Source organism: Taurulus bubalis, assembly GCF_910589615.1.
Source record: "Taurulus bubalis genome assembly, chromosome: 3".
In the NCBI taxonomy this organism is placed as follows: Eukaryota; Metazoa; Chordata; class Actinopteri; order Perciformes; family Cottidae; genus Taurulus; species Taurulus bubalis.
In genome coordinates this window covers 13,725,252-13,749,700 of record NC_136591.1, presented here as the reverse complement: position 1 = coordinate 13,749,700, position 24,449 = coordinate 13,725,252, and the positions used below count along the sequence as shown (strand labels likewise).

At 44.5% G+C, this 24,449-nt stretch overlaps 1 protein-coding gene across 6 annotated transcripts in view; it reads right to left on the bottom strand.

The window, feature by feature from the left end:
- Positions 1-24,449, bottom strand: part of nrxn2b (neurexin 2b) — a gene marked incomplete at both ends in the record, with an annotated part of 555,176 nt that overhangs the window by 111,813 nt on the left and 418,914 nt on the right. The gene's annotated exons all lie outside the window — the stretch shown is intronic.

The following is a 24,449-nucleotide window of genomic DNA, read 5'->3' as shown; positions in this document are numbered from 1 at the left end:
GATTTGTTGAACCATGGCCATGCTCTTTCCCTAACTTAGTAGTTCTATTTTTACCAAACCTTTAATCATGGAAAGAAGTCATGGCCTGGATATCCTTTATCTGGATCTCCGCTGGCCACACCAGAACCCCCCGAAATATTGACTGTTGTCCGACCGACAGCTGATATATATATATATATATATATATATATATATATATATATATATATATATATATATATATATATATATATATATATATACACAGTATATATCTTTAAATCTTTTTCATCTTTAAATGGGACCATGTACAGTTAAAACATAAATGTCACCATTTGATGCACTGTACCAGATTTTAGCTACAGCTAATTCACATCTGTAGTCCCTTGACAGACCATAAAAACATGAAAACAAAAAACAACATAAAACAAGAGCAAACAGTACAGGATAAAAGACACAATACAACATTATACGTGGGGAGAAGGGCACACAAAACAAAGCTACAGTACAGCACATTAATGATGGATTCGGACACTGATCAAACCTTTGCAGATTACAAAACACCCTTATGATTTCTTTTGGTTATGGTTCTGGTGGCCACTAGCCAACAACCTATCTAGCTGTTAGATATTGCGACTTGTTGCCGTGTACGTGCTTGTGAATATTCCAATATGCATGTATGTGTAAGCACGTCGAACATGTTCACCTGTTGTGTATTTGTGAAAATGTGTGCATTCGTGCATCTGCAACTAAATGAGAGAACACGGCAGACTGAATAATCTACATCTGAGTTCTCCCCAAACAGTAACTGTTTACCTTTATCGAAAACTCAGAGTTAAAAGTAAATTAGCGCTGCCTTGGGAGTTGACGGCAAACAAAAAACCTGGACGCATATGGATTTCTCTGACCTTCAGTCAACCGCGGTCTAATCAAGCAATCTGCCTCCCTGCTCTCGCTAGAATAACAATAATGATGGTAATGCTCTGTTGAGCTTGTGTTCCACCCCTCCCCTCACAAAAGAGTCTAAATATTTATTACTTTTGTCCAATTAGCTCTGGTGCCATCGACCTGGCCAATCAATCCCACCTGCTGCGCTGGAGGTGGAGAGAATGCAAAGAGATGAAACAAAACATTGCGGGACGCCCCTCGCTTATTATTTCCATTCACATGGTCCAGCTGGTAATTTGGTTTGAAGAAGAACGGACCAAAAATAAATAAATAAAGAAACGCACTTTCCTTTGTCCACGGATCTGCAAGGAAATAATCTGAAAAGACTCATGAATCAATGCAGTAATGAAAAACCTATTGATTTGGCTTTTTCACACCCTTCCCCTCACCCTTTTTCTCTGTGTTGGGGCAAGGTGAGTGGGGGATGAGACTGTATTTGGAGTTGAGCTTATCATTTGGGATGCTTTTTCTGCAAAGGGCCATTGATTTGGGATAGTGGATTCTAGGCCACTCCCATCCACCGTGGGGATAAACAGGTCATATCGAATACACCAGACGCCATGGTTTTTTCAATGCTGCAATGTCGAACGCCAGCCGCAAAGCGCCAACGACGCGACAATTGCCCAGCGATGAAATGAAAATTCCACAGGGAAAGAAGGACTGGTGGACGGGAAGTCAATTCTGGAGATGCAATATGCCTCAAGGCGCACCGGCAACATGCACCCACACAAATTTATACACAACTCTCATTTTAAACTCTCCGACAGGCTCTCAAACAATAACTCCATAACACACAGATGGTTCCTCCAACCTTTGTGTATTATTGCATCAGTGCAGACTGATTCTTTGAAGCGGTTAAGGGGAGAGACAGAGCTATTGATTCCTTTTAAACGAGAAGAATGAAACCTTCTCTTGTTACTTTTTTTTGACACAACATACATTTCGGAGACGGGAAAAAGCAAAAAAAAAAAGAGGAAAAGACGGGAAGAAAACAAGGGGCTGAGATGAGACGTCTGCCAAAAGTTTCCAGACAGCTGTTGATGTTTGAAGTTGCAGAGTTGGGCACACACACACACGCACACACACACACACACACACACACACACACACACACACACACACACACGCACACACACACACGTTCCCTTTGCGTAGTCTAACAACATCGCCGCCCTGCTCTGATAGCTATTTCTCTGTGGCGATATATAAGAAAATGCAGAAATGGCATCCCAAAGATTGGCTGTGTCTCGAGAGGAAATAGCAAGTTATCCCCTCTCTGATGTGGTTGTATAATATTCCTCTTCCATCTATTCTTTCGGCAAGATTGCTTCGAAAAGGATGAGAGGGTCCTTCTTGTTACATGAGGAGAGATGACATTTGATCAGCCTCAAAGTCTCCAAAGAGACGTGCTAGGTAGGGTTGGGTACCGATTCCAACACGTCCGGTACCTACCGGACCGAAAAGCAACGCAGATTTCGGTGCTATACTTTTTTTTTACACTACTCTGTAAAGTTGCACGGTATATAGATACTAAAAAGGTATCACGGTACCCGCACGCTAAAAACGATTATTAAAATAGCGCGGATCAGAGCACACTCGCTGCTCTGCTCTCTGTCTGTCTGCCTGCATGCAGAGCGGGGCTCGAGGGGGCGGGGCTTCCAGCGCTCACACACACACAGTGCGCGCACACAGAGATCGCTGCAGACACGAGCACGAGCTTTTGAACGTCCGTCCTCGGCTTGATGGAACAAATCTCTCCAGTTGATATGAATGATGACGTGTAGTCCAGTAAAGCTGCAGTTTGTAAAATCCAACAGTGTCTGAGTTCTGTTGCACACGGTCCCATCAGAACACCTGATTGGACTGGTGTCTGTTCTTTTTTTAAATATATATTTTTATAGTTTGAAGTTAAAAGGTTTGAAGCTGTAGTTTGAAGTGTGTTTTGTATGTACTTATTTATTTATATCTATAGTATGCTTTAAACAGTTAATAATATTGTTCAATTTGAAGAAAAAAAATTGCCTTGGCAATAAAAAAGTATCGGTTCAGGCACCGTTTAGGCACCGGTATCGTTTTAAAAGTATCGGTTTAGCACCGGTATCGGAAAAAACCCAAACGATACCCATCCCTAGTGCTAGGGCCAACACATGCGGGGTTAACGTGTTTGGTTTTATTGCGATACATGGGCTGTGGTTCAATTTTATTTAAGTCTGATATATCTAAGGTGCAGTCATGATAAGAGCTGGTCGTATTCTCTAAATCTACATGTGCTTCAATGCTGCAGAGGGTACAGTGGACTAACGTGCCTTCCCAGAATTCCATGCAGCAGCAACATTTCAAGTGACGCCTATAACGTCTGCCCTCACTTGTTTTTTGTGAAAGTCCTCATGAATTCTACTTCACATCTTTCCCTGACCTCATGACGTTTCCCATCGAGGTTAAGGAAAAGACACAGGACTTAATTTTCCGACTATTTGACTGCAGCTATGTATTTGTCGAAGACAATCTCTTCATAAACACGCAAAAGAATGCAGACAAGATGCTAATCAGATCTGGACCGAGTCGCTACACAGCTTCTCTACAGTTGTAATACGAGTAAGACGGTTCAGACAGTAAGAGAGGGTTCAAAGAGAGAGTTTCTCTATCGTACCTGACACAATTCAAATTGTTCTGATTTGGCTAAATCTCGTCCATCTCCAAATCCACACCTTTTCTCTCTTTTTGATTTAGTTTGATCTCAACAGGCTGATAAGAGCGTCAGTGAGAATTAGGTCCGCACAGTTCTGCAGTACAGGCTGAGAGACAGGACACGGCACCTCGGCCTGGCCTTGACAATATTGGAAAAGAGTAATTGGACTGACCTTATACTTGTAAAAATAATTGGACTGATTATACATATTTCACATGCCTTTGAATATATCCACAAACCTGGAGATGAAACATGTTCCTTTGAACTATAGTTGTAAAGTTTGAAGATGTCCTCAAGTTGTTAGCATCACCAATTACAATGTATCTTGAAACATGCCAGTGTGAACGTACACAACGCTCCATCTTTAAAATGTAATACATCAGACCAAGAAGTCACTCAATATTGTTTCGGTCTTTGGGGAGCGATTGACGGTCATGTGGGAATTCCAGACGTAAATCAACTTAGTAAGCATAAATGGAAAGGGGCCATTGTCATTGATGAAGAGTTCAAGAGGACATTCACATCTGCAGGGAAATACCATGCTAGAACACAGACCAAATGTTATCACATTACCAAAGTTTCAGACTCAGGTTGCTAGGGAGCTTCATTTGCTAATAATACATAAGTAAGGTTAATACATGCTGCCAAAAACACACTTTGTCTGCCAAAAAACATTTTGTCTTGATGTAAATGGTGGCCAAGTTAGAAAGTAACATTAGATTAAATCCAAGTCCATTGAAAAGGTTGTAGAGATGAGGATGCCAATGATGTCATGCCTTATCTATTTACTACTAACTGAGAAAATGTGTTGTTAGCTAGTTCAGGTTAGCTCAATTATGCTTGGCTATAGCCACACATCTAGGCAGGCTAGTAAGCTAGCCCGATGGCAACTAATAATAAACAGTAAAAAATAAGCTTTATATTCATGCTTACTTTTTATTCTAACTTTTTATGGCCAGTAACTAAATACTGTGGTTCTGATCCTCGGTGAGGTGTGGGAAGCCACATGCATTCCCTTGTACACTTCGCCATTCCTCCAACGTGAGCTCCTCCAACTGTGGTAGTCTGCCTTCCCTGACGCTTCCCCACATAATGTCTCCACAAAGTGCTTGTACAAATGAAGCTGCGATCTGAAGACAGTATAGGCGAACACAAATCCTTGGAGTTTGTGACTTTAATGTAGAGGACTGTAGACTGCCTTTAGAGTTAGCTTCACGTCAACATTGTGGCTCAGATTTGCAATGTCTCTGCAAACTACTGTCAACAAGACATTATTAGGGAGGACAAGAGGAGGGAGCCACTGATTTCTTTGAAACTGATTGGTGCTTATTTGCTTCTAAGATGATAGTCATAACCGGGGAGTAATATCTTCACCCTCTTCATCTGAATGCAATTATAGGCTACTGACAAAATGTTACAGATTTCAGTGACAGATCGTCACCCTCTTCTTATGTCTGGCTTCATATCAAAGCAGAAAAGATTGGTGAGCCTGTTTTTAATGACTTGATGATCGGTTAGCTGCATTAGCCCTGTCAGCTGTTAGCTCTGTTGGTCAAATGCATCGCAGGATGGGTGCTGTGAGCAAACCAGCTGCCCCTCCTACCGCAAAGAGAAGACATTTTGGCCTCGGTTCAGTTTATCATCTGCTAAGCGCTAGTTATACAAACATGCATCTATACATGCTATTGTCTTAGCTAGGTGTGCAAATCATGAGAGGACAAATTCACACAGAGTCGTGAATAAGCACCAACGATATTGGGCTGATGGGTCCAGCAGTATGCAAGATTACCAGTGGACAGACTCATTTTAGTTAAGGGGCCACATACTGCCCATTTTGATCTCAAGTGGGCCGGACCAGTAAAATCATAGCATAATTATGCATAAATAATGACTATTTCTCTATGTTTAAATCATTGGTGAAGGTTTTTGGATGATAAACCCTATGTTAAGGTCTTTCTACAATAAACTAGAAACATAAAGACAAAAAATCCAGACATCAGCCCACTGTTTATCTGCCTGGGCTCTCCTCTGCAGATTCCCTCGCAGTTGAGCAATACCTCTAGTAATGCCATTGCCCCAATTGATTGCGACTGTGGCTCAATGGTTAGCATGCCCATCGTTCAATCAGAGGATCAGTGGTCTGAGCCCCGGCTCAGTTAGTTATATTTTTTATTTTTCTTCTGCAATTTTAACAATTAACAACAATTCCCGGATCCAGCCCGCGGGCCGTATGTTTGACACCCCTGTTATACATAATCTCCTGGAGGAGATAATAGTGGCCAAATTAGCGACAATTAGAACACAGGAGTATTTTCTCTAAATCATGGTTGTGAGCTATGTCAACAGCACATGTCTGAATATGAGTCATGCTTCAGACTGTTCAGAAATCACTTCTGTCAGCTCGGGTTGTCTGATGATTATTCCCCTCCTTAATTCTACCAGCGGGGACTTGATACACAGCCGTGCCTTGTGCATTTGGAGGATTCAAATGTTTGGCATATTTTGCTTTCGACAGCGATGATGTGCTTGTGAGGTTTGTTTGAAACATTTCAAAATGCCTGTTATGTCCCTGGAGGGGATGGAACTATCAGAGAGTGATTTTTCTACAAACACAATTCCTGAGGTAGCACTCAGACGCTTATCTTGCTCCAAATAACTGTAAATGGAGGGATCCAGTGGGAGTAATGGGGTGTATGTGTGTGTGTGGGGGGGGGGGCAGTACCTATCAGCAGTAACGCTGATAGGTAGTCATGCTTTTAGACTGAGAATCGTGTTTAGATCGGCTCCAAGCCCAGACAGCACATCTGCGCTGCAAATATATCAGCCAGGAATCTCATTGATCAGCCCAGAATACCCTCCTCTGCCTGATGGCCCATTCAATAGTCTGCGGAGGTTGAGACGGTGACGCCCACCTGAGCTGTTTAGACTGAGAGACAATTTTACTTTCATCAAAGGCACGTACACTAGGCTGACTGAGGCAGAGGCTTTCGATGTATTTTCATGTGTATTTCACAAAACTATGCAATAAATAGGGACACAAACACACAATCAGTGAGTCAGTCAGTCAATTGTGTGGTAAATGATTGCTTACCAGCAGCTTCTTTTTTTAAAATTTTTTACCAAATATCTACAAGCCCCAGGAAGCAAATGTCAGGACTACATTTACTGTAGCTAATCATTTGTTTTGTGTGTTTCTCCACCATACCTAAATAACTGTGAAGAGGATTAAAAAGCAATCGTGAGGTTTTAGGTAATTCTTGCTCGCAACAAGACAACAACAATGAGTCATCATAGTGAATTGCTGTGCTGTTGTGTGGCCGTGATGTTTGAATCATGTTGGAAAGAAGACATGCAGGGGTGGAAAGTGGGAAAAAATATCCTAGCCTCCAAAGTACTGTGATAATGTTTGCTTCAGTTGTTTTTCTTTTGTTAGATCTGATTGAGTATTGAAGCTATTAGTGGAAGAGAAACTCACCGACACAACTTAAGGGGCCTTTTTGTAAACTGTTTAGCTTACTAGACTGGATGACATATCAGTGCACCTTTTGATTTGGTTAGTCGTTTCCGAAGGATTGCAGTAATTGGGTTATCAGTGTTTTAATGCCCATTGCTCACACATGAGTGACATTTCTGTTTGACACTCTGCTTGTACATGACGGGGATCTGACACCGTAATACCATTACTCACAGGCATAAGCGGCACACTGGCGCACCCCTGCTCAGAAGCAACGCCTGTGAACACACTAAACGCACACAGAGCCGCAGTAACAGCAGCATCCTCTCACATTAAGTCTTTTAATAGCATGCCAATCAAGCCACGGCGGCAGACAGAGACGTGCGAATGCCCAGGTGCTGTGCTGTTTGATTGTTTGCCACGTATGGCGGGCTAATGCACCGCCACACCCGACACCACCTGCCCCAAATGTTAAAGCTGCAAAGAATATGGTGGAAGCAGTACTTTGTCTGGATTTTATGTTGGAATTTAGAAGTGAACAGAGAGCAAAAAAGAAAAGAAAGAAAGAAGAGGGTATTGCAGAAAGAGAGGCTTTACAAATGGGTGTTGAGAAACCCTGACATGTGCTGCATGAAGAAACAACAACATACCTGCACAGAATAACAACCATATTCTCATACAGAGCTATTAAGCTGTGCTGCTCTGGAAAGGTCACACTGCTTTGTTCCTGTTAGATCTATAGGAACACAGGTGTATGCTTGTGTGTGTGTGTGTGTGTGTGTGTGTGTGTGTGTGTGTGTGTGTTCCGAGGGGGCGCAAGCAAGCGTATGCATTTCTTGATTAAGCTTAATAACCACGGGCCCATTAGTGTTAACATCCTTCTAATTACGCTGGAGTGGCCTTCACAGTGCATAAACAAACACAGGCTGAAGCTGGTGTGAGCCGGTCCATCCTTGAAGCGCTGACCTTACTCATCGGTGGCCCTGCAAGCCGTTTAGTGGGCGGACACTAAGCGGATACAAAGGAGGTTTGGAAATTAAACCGTGACAAGGAACTAAACTTAGAAACGACACTCAAACAAATGGAAAATGACGGCTCAGGACCGTTCACATTTTTTTTTCCCCTCAAAAATCCGTTGTTTTCCAAATAGGTGCAGGGAAGGTGCGCTCACCAAGGTAAAAATAGCCCAACGCTCTCATGTGACGTGACAACCAGTCGCAGCTGACATATCTTTTCTTTCTTCCGCGAATATCAGTCCGGGGTAAATATGTGGAAGAGTTAATTGTTTGTAGTGCAGGGCCAACGCCGTCGCAACATCCGGTTGAAAAGGTCCGCCAAACTGACAGACAGATCAAGCTCAATCAAGCCACTGTGAGTGATTTGCAGTGCTTTGTGTTAGCCAGTGAGGTTGACTGCTCAACTAAGCCACTTTATCATATCATATGCTTTTTTTAGGGTTGCTTAGTAACAGCAGGAGCGACAGGAGCGACGCCTCCTCTTACAAAGGATGAGGGTGGTCCTGCTGGCATTTATTTTAGACGCAACAGGTGAAGTTCCCCTTAAACGACCAGATCATCCCGACTCTGCTCGAGCTTCGCAAATGGATGACATTAGTCTCCACCCCACTTGTCAGAAATAGAGCGAGCAAGCCAACACCAACGTCCATTTCAGCAGCTCGGAGCCCAACGTGAAATAGACCCCTGCAGCCCACTTGACCGGAGGGTGAAGCAACATTCTAAATGCTTCTTTAATTAAATGAGCTGAGTGCAGTGTGGTGCTTGGAGGACTTGTTATTGCGGTACTAGAGGTGTAAGAGTGGTTGAAAGAACAATGTGAACAGCGAAGGCTAATAATGAGCCTCATCTTGCCTGAGAAGGAGTAGTGGATGTTGGTGGAAGGACGGATGGATATTGGAGTGGGGGTAGGCAATGGATTGAGGGGGGGGATCAATGGAAAGCTCATCCTAGGAGTGAGAGCGCAGATCCACTCTGTTTCATTCCCCGGGACTCTATTCCTGAGGCTCCAGGGTAACCCACATCAAAGGCGGAGGCGAATGAAGCGGGGGAGATGAAAGAACGACATAGTCTGCACTGTGAGGTGCATGCATTAAACATCGTGTGCTCCGGCGCGCATGTGTGATGAGCTGGAGCAGGGTCGGCCCCCAAAAAGGATTGGTGGATGTTGTGAAGCTTTGACTGTTGTTGACACATGAAAGCTGCCGGGTGGGATTCAGCGTTCCTTGTGGATCCATTTTCTGCACCACATAGAAGGTCCATTATCTATTCACTCGGCTATTGTGAGGCCGCGTCCATAAAGATCTGCCTCAGAAGAAGAAGAAAAATAGAACAAATATGAGTGTGTGTTTGAAGAGCGAAGGTGGTCCAAACCCCCTCTGATCTCGTGAGACTTTGCGGCATTGAACTGATCAGCTACGCGCTACGAATGTGTTTGACCAGCAGATACAGCGAGGATGCGATTGCAGAAATATATATATATATATATATATATATATATATATATATATATATTCACAAGCCAGCTCTCTGAGGACCCTGTTTAGCCATCTGAAATGTCACTAGTGCCTCTGTTCTCTGATGTCAAATCAGTGTTGAAGTGCCCGAATAAAAGCAGAGACGGCCGATTGTATTATTTATTTTTTTCGTCCTTCCTTGCTCGTCTCACCGGGCCCGGGGGGACTCCTGGACGGGGCCGACTGTCTGAGTGCGCCTGTCACAGAGCTGATATTTCACATGCGCGGGGTGGGGAGGGGGGCAAGACGGACGAGCGAGGCAAGGGCATGAGAGATACTAAATGAATGGCTGTCTGCACTTTGCTGAGAGCACTTCAATGGAAAACAAATCAAGCCGAACCAATAATGTGACGAGACAAAACCCAGACACGAGGGAGTGAGGAGAGAGAAAAGGGGGGGACGGAAAAGAAGATTTGCTGTACCGTGTCTGGAACCACGACATTTAGCCAGAGGCGCGTCACTTACTCCTGCTCTCTTTCTCTAACTGCCGGCCTCCCGTTTCTCTCATTCCCCCTTCTTTATCTTTCCCCCTCCGTCCCCTCTCTTTCTTTGCAGGTTGGCAGTCAAACGGAGCAGACTGTGGCCATTACATAACAATCCATTTGTTGGCCGGTGCTGAGAGACTCCTTGGCGGCTGTATGCACAAGCGGCTATCAGGGGGGGGATTCACAGACGCTTGTGCTCAGACAAACACAGACTGTGTGAGGATGGAAAACAAACACGGGGTTACTGGTGGAGGCCTCACGTACTTCTTCGCCGGTGCGTCATGTAAGCTGACGAGCCAACTAGACTCTGAGGCAATCTGTTGGGTTTAATAATGTTTTTCTCTGAAGTCACTGACACTTTGATTCCTGTTGTATGTAAACAAACTCCAGGATGTTACAAAGCCGTGTATGCATATTTTTTTTCCTAATAGATATTCTTGAAGCTGGATTGATGCACATGAATTCACTTTCTCCCTTTTGCAAAAAGCCCCGCGCGTTGCTGTGGGGCAAACAGGATGTGCACAAAGAAGTCAAATCACGTTTATTGATCCAGCCCAAAGTCACAAATGTGTCTTGGCGGGGTTTATTATTTACATAGCACACAGCTGTCTCTACCCTAAGGCCCTTTGATCCGGATAGCGAAATGCTCCTCAAGAAGTACATTTGACAGGAAGTAAAAAGTGCAAGGAAGAGTTACAAAGAGCCCTGAGAGGAAAGCGAGGGGAAAAACTTTTGGTGATCTGTTTTCTAGGTCGTTCCTAGGACGTTTTCTAAGTATAGCTCTCCTGTGTTTATGAGATAAGAACAGGTGAAAAAAAATAGTTTATTTTTACATTTTTTATCATCTTTTAAACAGTGAGGGGAAAGGTTTTCTCAGGATAATTTGTCAAAATCTACCAAATTTTCCCACATGACTTGCAAACACACACATAAATATAGAGCTTGCATTTAAAGTGCTTGCAGAAATTAAACCTCACCTGAAGGAAAACATGAATATTTTGAGTCTTATTTAGAACATGGGGTATTGGTTCATTTCAGCCTCTTGTGGTCAGAATTAGTATTGCAATAACAAACAGGTCGTCATTTAATGTGGAGGACACATTGACCATAGAGAGGGACCGTGGCGATGAGGGGGACATATAGAGGTTACTGAATGGAACAATAATGCTCACTGTATTGTGACTTTATCACAGTACAAGTACAGTGAGTGGTGGAACTAGTCGCTGCAAACCAATTAAGTCCAGCTGTCCTCCAATTTAAAATGTGCAGTTTCTTTTTCACAGGCATTACAAATAGGTTGGGGCTGACGCAAAAAGGAGGCCTCTTTGTGCGCAGATGGCAGACGGTGTCAAAAAGTTTCTCAAAGTCCTTGCTCATTACTTCGCATTAACCCAAATGTATCTTTGATTCAATTGTATGTTCCCCTCTCACTGATTTTGTGTACTTTTCCGAGTGGGCTTGGGGCGGTGTAACCTTCAAACCGCTGCGTTTACATGTAATTTCCTCTGCTCGCAGGCCGGAGGGCCGCTCAAAAATAAGTGGCGTTGATGTATACACAGAAAAAAAAAAGAAAAAAAGAAAAGCGGTTAGCTCCGGGCTATTTCAGAGCCTGTTGAGAATGTTTGGACAATGCATGGCAGCGCTGGTGAGATGGGCCGTGGCCACTACAAAACCATTTGCAATTCTTAAATGTCACACGGGTGTAGCTCTGTAAAGGAGGAATTAATTCCGGAAAAAGACAAGCTGTGCCTATCCAGTGCGAAGACGCGCTCACTCAAGTGCCTTTTAAGTACGAAGGACTGCTCTCGCTAAGCCAAGACAGGTTACGGAAGTGAATGGTCGAGAGGGACGCTCGGAGGCAAATAAAGCCAGAATCTTATTTCATCTCGTCTTATTAACAGCAGCGGGCACATGAGGGCATGGTCGCCCATGCACACAAAAAGAAATGTGATCTGATGCAGCCGGGCAGCCGTTGGCCGCGTCCACACACTCCAGTGGCATCTCCACCTCCACCACCGGAGCTCCATCGGCCCAGAACAACCCAAACTCATTTCCAGAGCTCACACTTAAGCGTGCGTGCCGTGGTCAATGGGGGGGATTATGCTGCGTTCACACCAAACGCGATACGATTTGTGGCGGTTCAGTTTACTCGCGCGAGTGAAAAGAGGGTGTTCACACCAAACGTGACAAAGACAAAATCGCGCCGCGACAAAGGGGCCGTGGCTTATCGCCGTCGCTTCTCTCCATGAAAAAGAGTTATCTTTTCCGGTATCGACTATGGAATAAATAGCCAATAGTTCTGCTTTATACTTGTTGTGGAAGTCCCAAAAATGTCGGAACATCAAACTCCATCGTGTCTGGGTTCATAATATTATCCGTAGTCCCACAACAGCGTCTGAATGACGGCTGCTACCAGCGCTACTTCTGGGGGAGCAGCAACAGTTTGATTGGTCAACGCCGGAGTTGGGATATTTCAACTCGCGTCGCGTCGCGTCCTTCGCGTCCTCATACGCGTCAGTCGCGTCGCCAGACGGAAATGTCACGCCTTCGCAACCTGTCGCGTTCGGTGTGAACACCGCATTAGACAAACGACGAGCACAGTTCACCCTGGATTTTAGTCAACACATCTCAGACTGGGGTGGGGTGTGGTGGGGGGCTCACGATAGCAAGGAAACAAATTGTTTTGCAGCCAGTTCTCGCTGGTAAACAAACATTTTCTCTGTAATTAGCAGCACTTCCCTGCCAAAACGTGGATGGGCACCGATAATTACAGCGATCGCAGCAATGTTCCAGATCCGTATGACATATAGGCTTGCACTGCAGATCTGTTAAGTCATGTAGGGAGGCTTCCGTGCCCCGCTATCTTTTGATGGGTCTTGTCTGTGCTTACCTTACCGTCTCTGTGGGGCGAGGTGCTAGAACAAGTTTTGTCTGCCTGGGCACAGATGGAAACTCCCGAAATGCATGACATTTAATTGTGTAGCTAAATGGAATGCACGGGGAATGGATGTAAAAAAGAAAGCGGATCTTTAGTTTAGCTCTAAATTAGTGCTTCATGCCTCCGAGCGCATCAGAGGAACACATCTCTGCACGCTGCATTGACATTAACTGGGTTTATATGCGATGAGCGCGACAACCTTGCAATAAGTGTCTGCGTGAAAAAAATTAAAAAAGGGATTTGCACAGACATCCCGGCTGAATGCCCCTCTCGGCAGGACCAAAAGATGTGCCAACAACACTCGGGAAAAACAACAACTAAGAGGATCATTTTCAAACTGGATTTTGCTGATTTTGTACAGAAAAAAACTCCCGCAGTGCTTCCTCTTCTCTCCTTTCCTTCCCCTTTCCTCATCACTGTTCAGTCAGCAGATTAAAAGAAGGGTTTCACGGATGTCAAGAAGTATTAGCTTCTTGTACGAGGCTGAGAGGATACAGGGATAGACCTCCTCATCGCTCCTCCTCTCTCTCTCTCTCTCTCTCTCTCTCTCTCTCTCTCTCTCTCTCTCTCTCTCCCCCCTTCCAAGAGTTCAGTGTGACCTAGTGTCGGACCCCTATCTCTCATTCTGTGAAACTGCACTGATTTGAACAGGATTTATTGAGGAAGAGGATGAAAATGACGTGCAACGCTCCTTAATCACAACAGTAGCGACACAGGGGAGTAATACTAGGCAGCACTTTGCTTTCATAACACTGAGCATTAATTTACTTTTGTCAGGGCAACACAATGAAATGCTCTAAGCCAGAATTCTATGTGCTTCTAAAAAAAAAAATGGAAGTAAGAGGTAATGGACTGATGTCGCTGTGAAGAGGTTTCATAGGGACTACTAAACAGTGCATTATCCAGAGTTATGCCGTGTTCACACCAAACGCGGCGCAAATTATTTGTGCGAGTAGATTACATGCAAAGTCAATGCACAGATGCGCCGCAAATTTTCCGCCGGGCGGCGCGATAGACACATTTGAGGCGTCTCGAATAACGCGTTTGACACGGGGCGAACAGAGCGAAGGACGCGGCGCGAAATCGCACAAGTTGAAATATCCCAACTCTGGCGCAAAAAAATCACGTGAGTCATAGTTCCGTCAGCTAATCAGCGTTGAGAAGCTCCGCCCGTCACCACAGGCGCCCTGCCGTTGCTGAATCAAACTGCTGCTGGTCCTCCTGAACTTTCGCTGGTACCGGCTGTCATTCAGACGCTGTTGTGGGACTACGGATAATATTTTGAACCCAAACACCATGGAGTTTAATGTTCCGACGGATGTGGAATTTACACAACAAGTATAAAGCAGAACCAGTGGTTATTTCCACGGTGGATGGCAGAAGCGGTATCCGTTTTACAGAAATAAGCCAGACGCAGTTCCTGAAGGAGTCTGTGAAATTCATCGAGCTGTGTGCAGCTACGGAGGGTGTTATGAATCCAAACACGAGGACGTTTGATGTTCTGACATTTTTGGGACTTCCACAACAAGTATAAAGCAGAACTAGTGGTTATTTATTCCATAGTCGATAGCGGAAAAGATAACTCATTTTCACGGAGAGAAGCGATGGCGATTTTGCGTTTGCTGTGAACACCCTCTTTTCACTCGCGCGAGTAAACTGAAGCGGTAAACGTGGCGTGAAAAATTGTGTTGCGTTTGTTGTGAACACAGCATTACTGGGACATTTATTTTGGAAAGACAATGCTTTATAATGCAATCTTTCTTTTTTGAGAGTGGCACAAAGTCAATTTTATTCACTTTCATTGTGTGGGAATGAAGGGAAAAATGTCCAAGGAGGATTTGTCAGAACTTAGGCACATAAAACCACTACCTCTCGTGGCTTTGGGGAACAGAGACTTTTCAGAATTCATTAAGCGTACATTAGCAGGGTTGAGGCAACAGGAAACAGATGATTGGTGATAATTGGCATGTGCCTTGGTTACATATATGAAGATGGACGACATGAGGGCTCCGAAAATGTGAAAAAAAAATGCCCCCTCCATGTGAGCAGATGAGACATGGGCCCAAATAAAAGAGAACAAAAAAAGGTATACAAGAGTATTTTTCCGGAAGACGTTTTTTGTCCTTTTAGCTAGTTCTTATTACACTGATGTATTTTCAAGTGTCTTTCATAAAAGTTCTATAAAAAGAGTGTGTGACCATAGATAAGGAGTGAACGTAGTCACTGTGACGTCACCCAGTAGTTCGTGGAATGATGTTTTGAAGTCCTAAATTAGTTTTTTGGTTGTCGCAATCTTGGTTTCTTGTGGCACGAGAGGGTCTCTTCGCGTTTAACTAAAACTGTAAGCGTGTGGGTGTGAGCCACTGTCCTAACGCTGTGGGGCAGAAGACCCACGTACAAATGCAACATATCCTGCAACATCCCATAATCAGGATACAACAGAGCCCGGGTCAAGACAAATGTGAGCAGCGGGTATGTCTGGTCCGAGTCAAAGGAGACCAAACAAGAGATCCCACTCTCAGCAGTCCCACTGAGATTCATGGGGAGAAGAGAGGATGAGGAAGGAGAAGAAGAAACATGGCACAGACATGCTCGTAGCCGCTGCAGATGGAGCAACGTGATGACAGCTCTCTCTCTCTCTCTCTCCATTTCCTCTCACAGCTGTTGCCACCAGCAGGCACAGGCAGGAGGAGAGATGATGAGGGAAAGATGAAGAGGGATGAAAGATTGCCAACCCCAACCTTTGCCTCTGCCTGTTACCTCTATCCTCTGCCGCACAGTTCCCTCTGTGTTGTCTCTTCCCTCAATCTCCGCCCTCATTCCTCTACCCCGTCTCTCTGCAGAAGCCACACAGGCCAGCAGGCCGCGTCCAATATGTTTGAAGGAGGCCTCGCCGTTTCTAAAGAGACACCTAGTGTGAGATTTCAAACGTCCGCCATGTCTCTCGCCTTCAGTAACACCGGTGGTGGTTTGGGCGGAGGGATGAGGGAGGGAGGGTTAGGAGAGATCAAGCATGAGAGAGAAGCAGCAAGATGGAGAGACAGGTGAGGAGTTAGAAGTGGGAACCAGACCTATTGGAGCCTGAGTCACGTCCAGCTTTTTTTGAAATTCTGAAAATGTAAAGTAAGATGACAGCTGCATCTACATGAAAGACACGTTGAAACATGGGCAGTAAAAGAATGAATTGCTGTCTTTAGACTCGCAATGCCGAGCCAATAGCCAGTCAGCTGTAGTGTTAAAGATCTGAGGCTCTTCTCTGGCTCCGAGTGGGTTCACAAGTACACAATATAACTCCAGGACAAGACCTAATTGCGCTTGAAAAATTGATCAATGAAATCTTAAAACTAATCCTCCAACAGGCAGACAGTGAGGTGAGGCCAATATTGAGGTGATTTTTTGCAGAAGACTGGAGCTCGTGCTCCAGGAGAGCGAAAGAGAGAGAAAGAGAGAGAGAGAGAGAGAGAGAGAGAGAGAGAGAGAGAGAGAAATGTACTTGCAGATTTGTGTGATTATTTTTGTTTTTAATGCAACGTTTACTAAAATCCATTTTAACGAGCCAATCCAAGTTCTGTAATGCAACTTCTTTTAAAAAGCGGAAAACATTTTGCTTGATATAAATAAAACAGTGTTTCATTTAAATATGATCTGCACAATCATACATACAGAAACTTAGCGAGTGTGTGATTGAGATGCTCACGCAAGCAAATTCGAGGCAAAACGGCTCTTCTCTAGAGAGAGAGGCAGGCCGGACCTATGAGAGAGAGAGAGTGTTAATAGGAGTGCTGTAATCAGTGGCTACAGTGAGGGTTGTGTGCATGTGTGTGTGTGTTCATTCCCCCCCGGTTAACGGCCACATGGTGATTGTAACAGTGCCCTCGCTCCACAGATATCACGCCCCATCTTCTTAACAATCTGCTTGACTCTGTAATCCTCCCACAATGTGTGTGCCATCCTCTCCCCAGCCGCTCCTTTTGCCACCGACTTCCCCTCAGTTCTTTCTGGTTGGCGCTTGTTAGCTCGGTATGCTGCTGTGCAGCTCGGTCAGATCACTGGTGGAGCTGGCTGGCAGGCAGACGGGGGATTGGAAGGATCCTTAGCCGGTTATGTTACACATGTCAGGGCGGCTCGGCTGTTTTCAGATCCCTAACTTAAATCTCCTTCAAGGAACCTTTATTTTGGCCGCCCCTGTGGACATCTATGGTAGTGCTTCTGACGCACCAGACTCCCTTTAGAAAGTCTCTCATTTTACAGCAGCAGGGTCTGACAGTCTGCCCAATGCACTCCTGGCTCTGGCCCAGCAATATGGCTGGTGCAAAGCATTAGGAATAGCCGTGTGGAAATAGATGTTTCTACATGTTTTTTTCTTCATTTATGAGCAGTTTAATGTTGTAGTTTGACAATGGGGAGCCAATTTTAGACACTTTGTGTACTCCTGGGTAGAGTAGTAGTAAAGTAATAGTACTGCATCATATCCAAATCATGTTGTTTTTGTGTAAACAAAGATTAGTGTCAAATAACTGTAGTAGAGTAATAGAGTAATACTAGAGTAGTAGAGTATTTCCTTCTGGTATAAAGTAGCATAGAATGAAAATACAGAAGTGAAGTACCTCAAAACTACTAAAGCACAGTACTTAGTTCCTTTCCATTACTGCTGGGGTGTACCACTCTGTGTATCATCAAACAATGCTAACCTCCATGTACTCTTGCACAAAGTGACCAGAGGGGGCATGAGAGCACAGAGCTTATTAGCAGTTATTGCTATGGCTAACAACAACACCCACAATCCCCTCACATGATAACAATGTTTGTGTGGCGCAACATCAGCCAATCCGCCATCTCGCCTGCAGCCTCCTGCAATGAACCTCCTTCATGTCGTTTTGGATCCCGACCCCACCGAGCTGATCTCTGTGTTATCATACAGGTATACGTGGAGAAATGAGAGTGTTCAGAGTTACAGCACATGGAAGGAGGGATTTACAGTTTGGGCACATAGTTTTGCAATGACCTACTTTTCATTTGGCAGAGAGGGAGAGCTCTTCCATAAAAGCAGCTCGGCTCACATTCAATAAATACACAGGGCTGGTTGCCAGAAGTCTTACTGCTCTTGACAGGACTTCTGTCATGTAACGCTGCAAAACTCATTCAGAGGGAAACTTCTGCAGTTTTCTACCCTATTTCCCATGTTTTTGTGTCCAAGTGACTAATGGGGACAACAATTTTTGAAATTGGTCCAGTATTGAGGGAGAACGCTGCAGATGGCAGCAGCAAAACGGGCTGCGATGCAGTCCACCAAAAGTGCTTGTTCTCATCAAGTGTCTGACAATGTTATGAAAAAAAAAAAAAATCCTCCAGAAAAATAAAACCTCTCTCTTTACCTTCACCTTGAACCATTTGTGTTAAGTGTCTAACCTAGTCTCACTCAAGCAGAAGTCTCGTTCTGAAACATTGCGTCACCCCACAAAAAAATGGGGAAATAGGGACCAGGTTGAGAAATACAGATGTAATGAGCAGGTTGGAAACAACAATATGAGAGAGAACACTTTTTCCTAATCCTTTATTCGTCCCACATTCCTATGAGGAGTTGCACACGCATCCCTTCATCAATGCTACTGGTCATGTTGCAAATAAGTCCTTCTGAATTCATGTTGAAACTGATTTTCAACACCATTAACTACATTAAAGTGGATACAGTTATTTTAATACTACACACAGAGACCCTGGAATCGTGGACGTTCAGACTTTCATCTGGTTTGCATTTGTACTACGACTGGCAGCAGAACCCTTCTATCACCTATCCGACCGTTACTCTTCCCAAGCTATTTCTAAATCGGCTTGCTACTTAACGTGCACTCTCACGAGCAGCAGGTGGTGTTTGGGTGTTGAAACCAACTCAGGTTCATGTAAAAGTGTGTCCAATTTATTAGTACGTGGGCCTACTGCAGCAATAATCTCATAACTATATTTTATATTCTGAGAAAGAGGTGAAGTGTTACCTGCTTCCACCCAGGTGTGATGAATGATGAATCCCACTTGGTCCTGAACTAGAGGCGTGTGGCATAAGTAACGGCCACTAAACACTATATAAGGGCAGGTGTTGTGCCGTGTACAAATACTCTGGCACGGGCCCAAGAATACGATAGAAGCCACCAAAAAAAAGCAGTCCTGGAATTGAGTTCAATAAATTTAAACTAATTAAAACAGGTGATTTTCCAGAGTTTCAAAAATAAGCAATATGCCAACCGTATGCACAGCACACAATGCCATCCAAAGCTTTTTATGGTCGTAATTGCGATCTTAATACATAGTCTTTCTTTTTCCCACAAATCTAAAATCTAATCTAATAATCTTATAATGACTCTAAAACACATAATAAACTGTAATCCTTTAATGTCCTTAAATGTATGTTTCCCTGCGTCCCACACTATTTGTCGAATGTGAATACAAGATTTTTTTTTTTTTACTTGATACGAGTGTTCTCAACCACTCATAAGGTTTTCTCTTACCTAAGAAAATGTAAAATAATAACAACAAAAGAAAAGATCTTCCTGCGTGAGGCCCATTGTGACACAAACATGTTGCATTTATATATTTGGTAGAAACTGTCTGTACAGAAGTTGTACCCAGAGGCTTTGTCTGCAGTCACCAGTGGGTATGTAGAAATAATGTTGACAAGCTTAGCTAATTTAAGAATTCAGAATTCAGTTTTGGTGCATGAATAGCTGACGGAGAAGGGGAAACGATGATAGGGGAGTGGGCGGGGCCCAAGCAGAAACAAACAGCGCATGAATCAGAGAGTGACGTGCACCATGAGATGGTGACGGACTGACAGTAATGACACAGAGAGAAAACAGAAATGTCAAACAGAGTGAGTCAGGAGTTTCATTTTGTCTGCGAATAGTTATTGTAAATATAAATAGCTGTGATGAACGTGATTTATAAGTATGCAAGAAGTAGCATTCAGATGGTTGATCCCGCCCTCGCTCTGTCTCATCTCCCCTCTCTCTGCGCCACACCTGCCTCTCTGAATCAGCCTCACTCCACACAGCCGTCCACACTCTTGACTTGCCGTTAGTGTTGCACTAATCAACCACCCGCCCATTAGAATACATTTTCTCCCCAGTGGAGGTACGCTGGTGACAGGAGGGGAGAGGGAGTGATGAAATTGGCCTTAATAACCAGCTCTGTATTTGCAGAGAGGAAAACGGAAACGGGTTCGGAACCACAGGGAAAAAAGGGGGTCGAGTAGAGCACAAAAAAAGAAAAACGGCACTGAACTTTACGGAATGGGGACGCTTGCCAGCGAGGAAATGGTGGCTGATGCAAATAAGCCTCTAATCTTGAGGAGGGTCAAAACGGCCTCAAAAACCTTCCAAACCAATTTACAGCGCTCCGTTTCTGGGGACAAAGGGACTCGCTGGCTAATGTCCGACTAAATGCTATTACGGTCAGAGTAATAATTCACGGTGACGTGATGATTAAGTTAATGTAGGTCATCAAACTTTCACCTGAGAGGAATCTTTGGTTCTGGATTTGGGAGGAAAACAGACTAAAAAACAGAAAAAAAGAGAAAGGTTGGAGCTAAAAAAAAGAAAACAGACGTCACGATCAGTTGTGACTCTGTTTCTCAAGAGGACTCCGTAAAGCATGATCCTGGAGAATAAAACATGAAAAGCACTCTCTAAAACATCACCTCATTCTTCCCTGAAACACGCCAGCCTCCTCCTCCTCCTCCTCCTCCTTAACTCACTGAGAGAACAGAGCAGTGACAGTGGCAGCCATTTTGTGCCTGTGTTCCCCCCCAAAGCCCAAGTGCTGAGTGAATAAGGAGCGAGTTGGGACCGGAGCCAGGACAGCAATTTGGCAGGAGTCGACGTGCAGACCAGTGCATGACAAATGAGTGTGTCATGCACAGTGTTGAGCCCGGGCAGAGACCTTCCCGGCTCATCTGTTTGGTGAACATGGCACAAGTCAATTTGACTACAACTACCCCCACGCATCCTGTGTCTGGAAAAAAAGGACTCAGGGAGCCGTCTTGATGTGGCTCCGAGGAGGGGATAGAGGGGACGAGGAAAGAGGTGCAAAGGGGTGACGGGGAAACAGGGGAGGAGGAGATGGGATGAGAAGGAGGCAAGAGGCTGTGAAACATCCTGGAGGGGGGAGATGGGCAGCATGGGGAAAATAAACAAAATGTGAATCAGACGGTGACACGCACAAGGAGGAGTAGAGAGGGAGAGAGAAAGAGAGAGAGACCAAACTGATGGAATCGGAAGAAATTGCAGCAAGAGTCAGAAGTTTCAACCAATCCTTGAGTATTATTAGGATTTCAAGTTTTAGAAATCCTCCTCCATGGTGCCCCCGACTCCATCGGAACACATACAATGTGCATATACAGAGCAGAGCCTCTGCTCCCAGCGACAATAAATCATCCCCTCCTGACTGTTTTATGCTCAGCGAAGCACCGGCTTCGACGACAGTTCATTTCATGCCAATTGTTCAATGCTTTTTTCTTTTCCTATCCCCCCACTCCTGCCTCTTACCCCCCAGTCAGTCCCTCCGTTCTCCTTTCATTCGACAAAGACAGACTCCTGCACGGGTCTGATTAAAAAGCTCTCTCTGACGAGAGGCGAGATGTTGCCTGCTGCGGGAGGAAATCAATGGCACCCAAACGCCTCGCTACATTATCGCAAGTGTGTTTGATTTTTAATTTGGTAAAACACGATGTGAATAGAGAGCCAGGCCTGCATGGGTGTAAGGAACGCAAAGGCTTCTCTGGCGGCAACGAAGTGTGACGAGACATGAGGACGCAGCAGTTGAACCTCTGTCGCTCCGAGTGTGCTCGACAAACACTCAACATCTGACGTAACAACGTAGACGCTTGAACAAGACCATAGATGTGCTGCAGCTTTTCACTGCCGCTAAAACAATGTTGTGGCCCACAGCTGTCTGCCCTGGTGGTTAAATATGATTATTCTATGTATATATGTGAGTGTGTGTGCATGCGTGTGTGTGTGTGCGTGTCTATGTGTGTATTTGTGCCAGGCCCGATGCAGCAGGCGCTGATGTTCCCGCGGTGGGCGCCGGCTGTAAATCTCCTCGGTGGATAGTGAACAGACAACAATCCATTACCCGTGGTAGCTGCTGGCTCTGATCAGCTGGTTGACCCAGGTCAAACTCTCCTCCTTCATTTTCTTTCCCATCTGCGTCACGAAAGGTACGTCACTCGAAGGGTGCACTCACTTCAGAGCAAATCCTGTTCCTGAAGCGTTTCTCGTGAGCATCAGACATCCATTATTTGTCAATCTCAGGACCAGTTTTCTCTCGCTAGAGATTAATGTATCAACACCAACGTGAGGCGGTTACTCGTATGTTTTGGAACAAACAAGATCAAACTGTTTGGCTGCTTTAGAAGACTGAGGTGGGTTTTATAGACAGAGCCGGGCTAGAAAACCCTAGCTGGCTAGGCTAAATGTCTGATCGTTATTTATAGCTTCATATTTACCACATTGACATGGACGTGGTATTAATCTTCCCATTTTACTAGTAATGTGAACGAGCATATTTTCCAAAATGTCAAATGTGTCCTTGAAGGTTTTGTTCTAGAAGCTCGATGGGGCAGTCGTTCTACGAGTGGATCCCCGTTTCCTTCATTTCCTGAACGCGGGGAAGCGATACTGGTCCTACCGATGGTTCCACATTATTCCACTGGTCCACAGATGGCAGTAACACGCCAAGATATTCAACAAAAAGAGGGAAGAAGAAGAAGGCTGCATGTGGCAAGAGACACCTGTTTAAACACTCACAATTATAAAGTGAACAATATTATTAAAGGACTAGAACTGCAATACTTTTATACTTTAAAGTACACCAATGGGACGAACCAAGCAAACTATGTAATTGTGGGTCTTCGGATGGAGGGCTCATTTAGTGCTGTTAAGGAGCAGTTTAGCATTTTTATGAATCCCTTATTGTGCATCGAGAGTTTTTTTCCGAATATGAGCGGGTAATTAAGGCAAATCCACGTTATCTCTGGAGTGGACACTTGGTTTTAAGCTAAGATGACGTATTTGTACTTAAAAATATCTCCTGTGCAGCTTTTGTTTTCTTTCCTCCTTTTTTTCATGCCTTCTGTTTTACGTTTCTCTCTCGCTGATTAAGGCTCACGCAACCCAATAACCTTTATCCTGCATCAACAATCACAATCAGCTCTCTCACACAGGTCTTTGTCACAGGTGGAGGCGGCTCGATTGTGACAGGCGGCATAAAACAGCACTGATGATGCGTCGCCAAATTAAATACCTGTAATTGTAGTCCCAGCAGATTGGGAGGCCTAATGTAGCATTGCTCCGAGAGACGTCGGCCCCGAGAGACATCCGATTGCCGAGTAAGCGTGCCGCCTCATCTATTCAAGTACTGCACTGAAGAAGACATTTAAGGTACTTGTATTTTACATGAGCATTTCCCTTGCATGCTACCTTATAATTCCAATCCACCACATTTATCCGACAGCCATTGTGACCTTTCTGATTTTAAAGGCATATGTACCAACAGTGGTTTAAGATGGAAATTAATCAATAAATGTACATTTTGAATGGATCAATTCTGCAAAAAAAAATGTTGTTGTGTTTTTTTCAGTGTGGTATTTCTACTTTTACTTGAGTAACACATCACTGAATGAGATACATAAGAGATAGAAAGTAAGGACATGCATTTGGGTTTAAGGTGAGGAGTAAACAAGGTTAAAAAAATGAGGTGAAGAGGAAATATACAGACTTAGCGTGATTTTCACGACATAAAGCTGTAGAGCCTTGTGTTGCTTCACCACCTCCTTCACCAACACACATTAAATATTAACATTTAGGTTTGAGAAGCTTATCAATGTCACATTAGAGGATTTGGTGGGAAAGAAGTCCTTAAAAAAAGAGCAAAGCATCCAGGGTGGCCCGCAGGCTCCGTCGTCTGAAACCGCCCTATCTAATTAATCAAAGGTATCAGGATAGGGACCACCCTTAAGGTAAGTTCATTAAAAACACATTTTTCTGCAGGCTGCATTAAGTCTTGAGCACTTGAAACCCCCCCAAAAAAGCTTCTCGACTCGCCCGTGGCCTTTCGGAGGCATAAAGTGAAAAAGCCAACCGCTAATTTAGAGCTATTCAAGGGTAAGCGGATTGCACAGTGAGGCTTCCGGCTTAGTGTAGATTGCAGGGCAGCGTGTTTAATGCAAGAGAGATAGCAGGGTCATTTAAAGCACCACTGAAACCGGCAGCCTGCAGCACCAGACCTCCGCTCACATGTCGCCTCTGCAGGACTCTCGCTCATCTGTGACTCCCTCCACCTCCCTCTGACTCTGCCGGTAGGCGATTTGCTCCTTTTTAGCAACTCTAACCTTAGCTATTGCGTGTGTTTAACGTGATTAAAAAAAGATGCAG